Consider the following 11,056-nt stretch of genomic DNA (forward strand, 5'->3'; position numbering starts at 1 on the left):
ATATTATGACTAATATAAAGTTACCAACATATAAATTAATTAATTTATTGTATGATTTAAATTAAGATTCTTATATAGGAATTTTTGGTAATATAACATTATATATGCTACAAATTTTAAGCTATATAGAGATTGTGATGACCCGTCCAAATCCATTTGGACGAATGCATCATTCATTGATTTCATAGTGAGGTTTTGACCTCTATATGATACGTTTTATAAACATTACATTCTTTTGAAAAGGCACACCATAAATGAATATATAAATCCAAAGTTTTCGACATTTGATGATTTCTACGTATAGACAATCATCGTATATAATAGTTTTTAACAATACCTCCGTTGAAAATACAGTCAAATAAGATACATGGAGATGATTTTGTGAATGCAAAGATTTCTCGAATAAAGCATGTATGACTCCATGCACATAGCTTGTATAACGTATAAGCAAACAGCGGAAGACTTCTAGGAACCTGAGAATAAACATGCTTAAAAGTGTCAACATAAAGGTTGGTGAGTTCATAGTTTTAATGTTGCGCATAATCTGTATATAAAGGTGGATCACAAGATTTCAGTTGTTTCATCCAGAAACGTTTATCAAAATATTCTACAAGATTGAGCACCCTGGTAACTAAACTTTAACGTCTATAAAATAAGTACCCCTGTTCTAACATACATGGAACCAACATGTACAATACACGCAATCCAATGTGTACTAAACTCAAATAGCATACGTCTGTTTTATAGTTCAGGCTAGGGTTTCTATACCTGGAACAGACGGGGATGTCAAGCCCTATGGATCCATATACCACTATTCATACCCACCGGTTCTTATAATTGGCAGTTACTAGTTACCAAAGCTAAGGGATTTTCGGTTCAAACTCGGTGTAGAATTTAGTATGTACTTGTATGCATTGCGTTTAAAATAAAGTGCATGTATTCTCAGCCCAAAAATATAGATTGCAAAAGCAATTAAAAAGGGATCTATAAACTCACCTTAGCAGCACATAAGGTCATTCATCGAAATGTGACCGAAACTCGGAAAGCAAAATAATCGTAGATCTCAACCTAGAGAACATATGTTGGTCAATACATGTCTAACAAGCTAGGTCAGGTCATAGTGTATCACAATCCTAATGCTCGAGACCGACATGCAAAAGTTATCAAAAGTCATCTCAAAAAGTCAACTTTGACAATTGTTTAACAAAACGAGACGTGTCTTATATAAGAATTCATTTAATCGACTAGTAGTATCCAAAAATCCAATTTATTAATCTTATAAATAAGTTGTTTAAATATTAATTGTAGTTTCAAACATAATTTCAATTAACGTCAAACATAATTTAGTTGACCATATCTTTTAATTCGTTCATCGAAATCTCGCGATTTCTAAATGAAAAGTTATTAATTTTTCGATAGCTTTCCAACGACAAGCATATCATATACTTTATATCAGTAGCATATGTATCAAATTCGTGATTCATCATAAACTATCTAACGACAAAATTAAAGCATACAAGCATACATAAACATATACTCGAGCACTAGACATGGATACACTATTAATATAAAAGATAAGATACGAATGCTCACGTATCAATATTGTGATTCAATATTTCATGAAAATATGTAGACGCAACGGAGATGATAAATGCTAGGTTGACCTTTGACTCATGATCATAACCCCCAAGAAATACTCATAATTTTCTTAGTTTAAAACGGTTTGAAACCCGAATTAAAAACACCCGTACATAACTTATTGTAGTATATAACTTCTAATATTTTGAAATTGATAAAAACTAATACGGAGTAATATTTCTGTGTCAAGAGTCGTTCATATATATATATATATATATATATATATATATATATATATATATATATATATATATATATATATATATATATATATATATATATATGTATATGTACATATATGTAATATAATAATAAATATAATAATATAAATATAATAATATAATAATTATGATAAGATAATATAATAATATAATAATAAACGTGTTAAATTAAAAGCCACCATTACTTTTTATGTCGACAAACATTACGCGTTTCGCATAGATGGGTATGCGATCCGCATATGGTGTCTTCTTGAAAGTTGTAGATTTATGAGTTATGGACGTCTAGACACCAGAATCACCCTTTTTTGAATCAGTATGATTTAGTTATGATTTTTCTCGTGCAAGTGAGCAGGTTTAGTGATTTCCATCATTTTAACTTGCAATCTTGAGATGAAATGTTGTAGTCTTTTGGTGCTCATTAGAAATCTTTATTTTATCTTTATTTTTATTTTCATATCATTGAAAATCCATAAAAACATTTTATAATCAAATTCTATTATATCGAAAAACGTGTTCGTACAAAATCGAATAAATATAATTTAGTTTTCCAGAATTAGTTATATTCAAATCATTCTTTAAAAGTTTTCATCTATATCAAAAAACTTTTTCAATATTAGAAAACTAAATAATTAACTTATTAAGAGACACGAGACAATTATTGTAAAGCATGCATTGAAAATTAAGCAGGAATCTCTACTAACTTTTGTCCAGTTACCGTTAATTGACACTTTTGTTCTTACTTGTAAATCACTTTACCATTTATTCTGAATGCTGTTAACAAGGAAAAATTTTCTCAAATCAACGTGGACCTCACAACAGAGACTTATAATAATATCACAATACTTATGGAATTGATAAATGCTAATAAAATATCCGTTAATTATTTCATTTGATATTATCTTTTAGTTCCGTCGATAGATATATTAAACATATATTGAAACAATTATGTTCATGTAAAGCATTATATATTTAATACTTTGTTAACGTTTTCAATTAATGTAACTATATATTATATATACGTATCTACATATACATAAATGTTCGTGAATCGTCGAGCACAGTAAAAAGGGTAATTGGTTACATGAATATAGTTCCAAAGTTTTTGAGACTCAACATTACAGACTTTGCTTATCATGTCGAAATCATACAAAGATTAAGTTTAAATTTGATCGGAAATTTCCGGGTCGTCACAGTACCTACCTGTTAAAGAAATTTTGACCCGAAATTTGATAGAGATTGTCATGGCTAACAATAAAAATGTTTTCATGACGAATATGAGTTGATAAATAGAGTTTTATCATTATTGACTAATATAGATAAAACGATTCGATTATGTGAAGCGTACGAGTGAAGCTGTCACAAAAGGTTGAGATAGAGATTTAACTTTGGACGTAGTCACGGTGGATTTCCGGATTTCAAGGGATTTAGAGGAAAATCTTCGTAATAAGATTTGATTCTTCAGTAGATAAGAAAATTAGGATCTTCTTTGGTTAAATGCAATAATCTGTTTCGATTGCTCTGTCGAATATTTTACTATAAATCTACTCCCTTCGTTTCCTTATTTCCACAGCTCACACTTTCTATTCTTTCTCCCTCAATTCATACTTTAAAGTATTCGTTAATATGCTCCATCCAGTTCTGGTTCTTGATATACTCCTAACTTTCATATCTATCATTCTTCTTTTTCATCTGCCGCCGAAAGAATCTATTCACTTCTACTATACTTTTGGTTTTATAGTGTTTTTAGTTCTCCCGTGTCTTTATATTTCTATACGCATCGATATACACAGTTTGTAATTTCTGGGTTGTTGTTGGGTTCTATATCTCCCCTTATATTTCGATGTCCCTGCTTCTGTCTTTCTATAATCATTGACATCCACAGTTAATGTTCTCTCTTATTTACTGCGATTTATACTCCCATTTATATTTTGGAGCTTCACGCTTTTGTTTTCTTCTTCCCGACTTCAAATCAAGCGAATAATGGTCCAGAATTCGTAGGTATGGAGTTTCGAATGAACATAACTAATGTTCTAAGAGAGATTGTAATAGCACGATCTTGATTGGTTAAATTACCAGAATTCAAAAGAAAAGATAGAACGGTCAAGAAATTATGTTCTTGATATGTTTATATACTAGATAGAGTGTATGAGTCGTGTAACATGGCACATGATGACGTTATGATATGTGAATCATCACGTTCCATTAGAAACTCAGCATGACTTACTGTAATATAATCACGTTGATCAAGTGTCATTATATTATACTAACTCATGCTTCAGTTCCCAACACTACTTCAAAACATTCATATTTTAAATTCGAATTTTTCAGAATTTAGAAACTAAAATAGTTTCCTTTATGATGTAACGCAGATATCGCGAAGAGATAAATGATTTCAGATAAGAATAGTTGTGAAAATATCTTCAGAAATATCGAGGATATTTATAATGAAAGATACGATGATATCTTAGAATTTCTAATATCGATGGATGATGAAGAAGATTTGTCTGTAAAGGTTTAGAGTCAGGAACAAGGTATTCGCTAAAGGCTTCAGCAGACACTGAATCATTTGGATTCTTTGAAGGCAGATTTAGTTATTTGTCAACAGTCTCCTTCATAGTTTGCTCAATCCGTTTTTCAGTTCCAAATCTGAGCTTTTTCAACACACCACTCTTTATTATCAAACTTTTGGCCATTAAGACCATTTACAGTTTTACTGCTTCATCAGCATTCAAAGTTATCATAACCGAATCGTCGGTTATCAATCCGAGGTGTTTTCAAAAGTTTGAAGGGTTTGCATGAAGATTGTAATTGTCAAGATACATATGATGTTCTAGAATTTTGAATGATACAAATATTTTTCTGAATTTTATGAATAGAAGTGATGTTCTAGCACAGTTCTGAAGTCAAAGTATAACTTTAAAAGACGTAAGAATCTAAGAGTGATGTTTTTTGTTAAATCTTGGCTTGGATTCTGATTTTTCAAAATCAGAATATGTAATTAAATTTGAATGCGAATGGTTGTTTTGATTTCTAGGAAAGAATGTATATCATTGTGAAAGTAGTGAGTATAGTTGATGATTTGCTGAATCAAAATTGAAGAATGTAACATATTATTTGTTAATTTATATATCTTTCGGGTATTACCTACCCGTTAAAAGTTTCACAAGTAATATTTTGTACCAGAAAATTTTATTACAGTCTTTATGAAAATATATGTATGTATATTTTCTTCAGATGTAATACAGATTTAATGAATTAATATCATATTAAGCTCATTTGATTTTCGGCTGGATTAGAAATGAATAATCTCTAAAACATTAAAGATTTCATAATCTTCGCGGAGTATTTCACTAATGTAATCAATACTTCATTATTCAGTTTTATTGATATTTTCTCAGTGAATCGTGTTGGTGCTTATGGAATTCTTGCTAACTTCGCAAGGTACGAATGATGTTTTCTGGAAAGTTTCAAGTACATCGAAAATGAAAGTATAAAATCAAATATATAATTGAATAATATACTTAGTTTATTAGGAAATGGGATTCATTGAGTTGAAACGGAGATTATGGTTAACGAAGGATGTACATCATAGCATATCAGTAACATGAACTAACCGAGTAGTACCTACTAGTTAAGATTCACACGTAATAGCTTAGTACGAAAAGATTTATTTTGATCTCAAAATTCATATATATATATATATATATATATATATATATATATATATATATATATATATATATATATATATATATATATATATATATATATATATATTTATATATATAGAATATACATATAATTTCTTCAGAGGGAATGACTGGTGAACTCTACTTTGCAGATGACAATTGACGACGACGAGTAGTTTGATTGTAATCTTTTAATTTTTAATTGTCGTGATGATTTAATTTTTAATTATTGTAATTTCAGTGTTGTTGTCAAGTTTTATATCTTCCTTTATGTTTCGGAGCTCTTCGTCTTTTTAATCTCCTCTCGATCTCTAGTAAAATGAGTAATGGTCTAGAATTTGTAAGTATGGAGTTTCGAATGAATTTAATGTTATAATCAAGAAAGAACGTAATAGCACGATTTGATTCGTCAAATTACCAGAATCATTGAGAATAGAGCTATCAAGAATATACTTTCTTGATATGTTCAGAAGTTAATTAGAATGAAAGAGTTATGTAACATGACACGTGATGGTGGTATGATCTACTGTGAACCATCATATCCCATTAGAACTCAGCATGACTTACTGTAATATCATCACGTTGATCAAGTGTCATTATATTATACTAACTCATGCATCAGTTCCCAACATTACTTCAATAGCATTCATATTTTAAGCTCGAAAGTTTACAGAATATAGAAAATAACCATTTCTATATGATGTGATACTGATAGCACGAAGAGATTAATGGTTTTAGATAAGAATAGTTATAAAAACATCTCCAGAAATATGGAGGATATTTATAATGAAAGATACGATAATATCTCGGAATATCTAAGATCAACGGATGATAGAAACTATGGTCTGCAAGGGTTTAGAGTAAGGAGCAAGATATTCACTAAAGACTTTAGCAGACATTGAATCATTTGGATTCTTTGAAGTCAAACTTATTCTTTGTGATTTGTCCACGGCTTTCTTCCTAGTTTCGCATAATCTGCTTTTTGGTGCTAATTTTTTTTTTTTATTGAATGTTTCCAATATAATGATACACAGGAAGCACGAGGAGGAATATAATTTCGAACGAGAATATTTATGAACATATCCTCAGAAATATCGAAGATATTGATGATGATATTTTGGAATTTCTAAGTTCGTTGGTTGATGGAGAAAGATTTTCCGCAAGATTTTAACATGACTTTGGAGCAAGATATTCTCTAAAGATTTCAACGGATTCAGAACTACCTGGATTCTTTGAATATAGGGTTTGGTCCTTTTATTTGTCCTTGGTCCCTTTCGTGGTTAGCTCAATGCGTTTTCCAGTTCCAACTTTTCTGAGCTTTTCCAACATACTATTCTTTATCATCAAACTTCTGATAATTATGGTCGTTTACGGTTGTCTATGGTTTCTGCTGCTTCATTCAACTTTTTCAACATTTATAGTATTGATTTGTGACTGAGTACTTTTCAGAATTTCAGAATGAGAGATCATAATTCTAAGAGATAAATGTCATACCTATAACTGTTGATGTAGATATGCTGTGAGTTTTCAAAGTACTGATTGCTGATTCCCGGTAATTGGTATGGTAGTTCTCGTTACAAGATGAGGATGATTATATGATAGGGTTTCAATAAATAAATATAATGATTTGTCATAGAGATTCAAGTCAAGAAGCAACGAGGTTGCTGGTACGTCTGCTGGTAGTATGGTGGAATATAAAAGAATTCTCCGGTATCAAAAGGGTAATTGTATATATCTGGATTATAGTAAAGCTACTTCGAATGAAAGGTCGAAGCTGACTTGCTGGAGCTATGACAAAATTGGCTACTTTGAAAAGGGATCGCAAAGTTATTTTTGCTAATAAATGCCAAAGGATCTGATGCGGCTACGTGTTAAACTTTTACTCAATTGTCGAGAGTTTCTCAGGTGCATAACTATATGCATCACTCTTTCCTTTCGTAGATAAAGTGCGGTTGATTCATCCTATCTATTGAGGTGTTTTCAAGAATCATGAAAGGTTTAAACGTAGATTAGAATTGTCAAGATACAAATGAGGTTTAAGATGAAATCAAGTGGCAAACTTGAAGAATTTTTTAGTTTCATATGTTATAATCAATATTTTAATTCATTTTAATTGTCCAATGTTGGTAGTCCTCAGTTGATAGTCCACAGTTAGCAATTCAATAATTCATATATAGTTATTAATGTGAATTTAAATATTCCTCGGGTATTACCTACCCGTTAAAATATTTTCACCATTAACAGTTTGTACAAGAGAATTTTTAATTACAATCTTTATGAAAACATATATATACATATATATTTTCTTCAGATGTATTCATGGATTTAATGAGTTAATATAATACTAAACTCATTTGCTTTTCGGTTGGAACTAGAATAAATAATCTCTAAAACTTTAGAGATTACATATTCACCATGTCGAACGAAGATAAATGAGGTAGAACGATACGTAGAACGAAGATCATACTCAAAGTACAGATGGTGATATTGAAGCATGGATTGTTGATGGTACTGGTGTTATTATTGATGGTACTGTTGGTGCCGGTGATGTTGCTGAAGCCGGTACATTTTACACCATATTCTCCGAATTGATTATTCGAGCGCGAAGTTCGTTGACTTATTAATTCAGGATGATTATCGGTCGGAACGAGCGGATGAATAAGATTCAGAATTGTGGATAGAATATAATCTTGTCGAGTTACCCTGGAAATGAGACTGAAAATGGTGTCTCGAACAGGTTCGCCGGTAAACGCTTCAGGTTCATTGCCAAGAGGTGAATTCGGTTGATGGAAGGGATTGCCTTCTGCGCGTTTCCATTAATTAAGTCGACTACGAACCCATCAGATGAATTGATAATGGCTGATTGGTTGATTCATGCCGATGACACTGTTTTTGGAGCTTAGGTGAACATCTATGTCAGAATAGCTGTCGGAATAACTATCGGAATAACTATCGGAATAGCTGTCGGAATCCGAGGGACTCGAACTAGTTGAAGGATTCATCTCGTACGATCAGATGAAGGATTTTTGATAAGAAATAGATTATAGGATGTAGATTAGTACCCTGCAATACATAGTTTACATATGCATATATAATACTAAAATCCCATAAGTTACGGAGGAATCTACGGAATCTGTCAGGCAAAGGTAACAATAACAGATACGCTAAGATATGAATTTATCTATACACTGTCTATGCAATATGTAGTGACCCGAACTTTTCCATGTTTATATACATTAATTGAGATTGATATTTACATGATTAAATGTTTCCAACATGTTAAGCAATCAAACTTGTTAAGACTTGATTAATTGAAATATGTTTCATATAGACAATTGACCACCCAAGTTGACCGGTGATTCACGAACGTTAAAACTTGTAAAAACTATATGAGGACATATATATGGATATATATATGGTTAACATGATACTATGATAAGTAAACATATCATTAAGTATATTAACAATGAACTACATATGTAAAAACAAGACTACTAACTTAATGATTTTTAAACGAGACATATATGTAACGATTATCGTTGTAAAGACATTTAATATATATATATCATATTAAGAGATATTCATACATGATAATATCATGATAATATAATAATTTAAAATCTCATTTGTTATAATAAATAATGGGTTAACAACATTCAACAAGATCGTTAACCTAAAGGTTTCAAAACAACATTTACATGTAACGACTAACGATGACTTAACGACTCAGTTAAAATGTATATACATGTAGTGTTTTAATATGTATTCATACACTTTTGAAAGACTTCAAGACACTTATCAAAATACTTCTACTAAACAAAAATTCTTACAATTACATCCTCGTTCAGTTTCACCAACAATTCTACTCGTATGCACCCGTATTCGTACTCGTACAATACACAGCTTTTAGATGTATGTACTATTGGTATATACACTCCAATGATCAGCTCTTAGCAGCCCATGTGAGTCACCTAACACATGTGGAAACCATCATTTGGCAATTAGCATGAAATATCTCATAAAATTACAAAAATATGAGTAATCATTCATGACTTATTTACATGAAAACAAAATTACATATCCTTTATATCTAATCCATACACCAACGACCAAAAACACCTACAAACACTTTCATTCTTCAATTTTCTTCATCTAATTGATCTCTCTCAAGTTCTATCTTCAAGTTCTAAGTGTTCTTCATATATTCTACAAGTTCTAGTTACATAAAATCAAGAATACTTTTAAGTTTGCTAACTCACTTCCAATCTTGTAAGGTGATCATCCAACCTCAAGAAATCTTTGTTTCTTACAGTAGGTTATCATTCTAATACAAGGTAATAATCATATTCAAACTTTGGTTCAATTTCTATAACTATAACAATCTTATTTCAAGTGATGATCTTACTTGAACTTGTTTTCGTGTCATGATTCTGCTTCAAGAACTTCGAGCCATCCAAGGATCTGTTGAAGCTAGATCCATTTTTTTCATTTCCAGTAGGTTTATCCAAGGAACTTAAGGTAGTAATGATGTTCATAATATCATTCAATTCATATATATAAAGCTATGTTATTCGAAGGTTTAAACTTGTAATCACTAGAACATAGTTTAGTTAATTCTAAACTTGTTCGCAAACAAAAGTTAATCCTTCTAACTTGACTTTTAAAATCAACTAAACACATGTTCTATATCTATATGATATGCTAACTTAATGATTTAAAACCTGGAAACACGAAAAACACCGTAAAACCGGATTTACGCCGTCGTAGTAACACCGCGGGCTGTTTTGGGTTAGTTAATTAAAAACTATGATAAACTTTGATTTAAAAGTTGTTATTATGAGAAAATGATTTTTATTATGAACATGAAACTATATCCAAAAATTATGGTTAAACTCAAAGTGGAAGTATGTTTTCTAAAATGGTCATCTAGACGTCGTTCTTTCGACTGAAATGACTACCTTTACAAAAATGACTTGTAACTTATTTTTCCGACTATAAACCTATACTTTTTCTATTTAGATATATATATATATATATATATATATATATATATATATATATATATATATATATATATATATATATATATATATATATATCATAAAATAGAGTTCAATATGAAACCATAGCAATTTGATTCACTCAAAACGGATTTAAAATGAAGAAGTTATGGGTAAAACAAGATTGGATAATTTTTCTCATTTTAGCTACGTGAAAATTGGTAACAAATCTATTCCAACCATAACTTAATCAACTTGTATTTTATATTATGTAATCTTGAGATACCATAGACACGTATACAATGTTTCGACCTATCATGTCGACACATCTATATATATTTCGGAACAACCATAGACACTCTATATGTGAATGTTGGAGTTAGCTATACAGGGTTGAGGTTGATTCCAAAATATATATAGTTTGAGTTGTGATCAATACTGAGATACGTATACACTGGGTCATGGATTGATTCAAGATAATATTTATCGATTTATTTCTGTACATCTA

Source organism: Rutidosis leptorrhynchoides, chromosome 2, assembly GCF_046630445.1.
Source record: "Rutidosis leptorrhynchoides isolate AG116_Rl617_1_P2 chromosome 2, CSIRO_AGI_Rlap_v1, whole genome shotgun sequence".
In the NCBI taxonomy this organism is placed as follows: domain Eukaryota; kingdom Viridiplantae; phylum Streptophyta; class Magnoliopsida; order Asterales; family Asteraceae; genus Rutidosis; species Rutidosis leptorrhynchoides.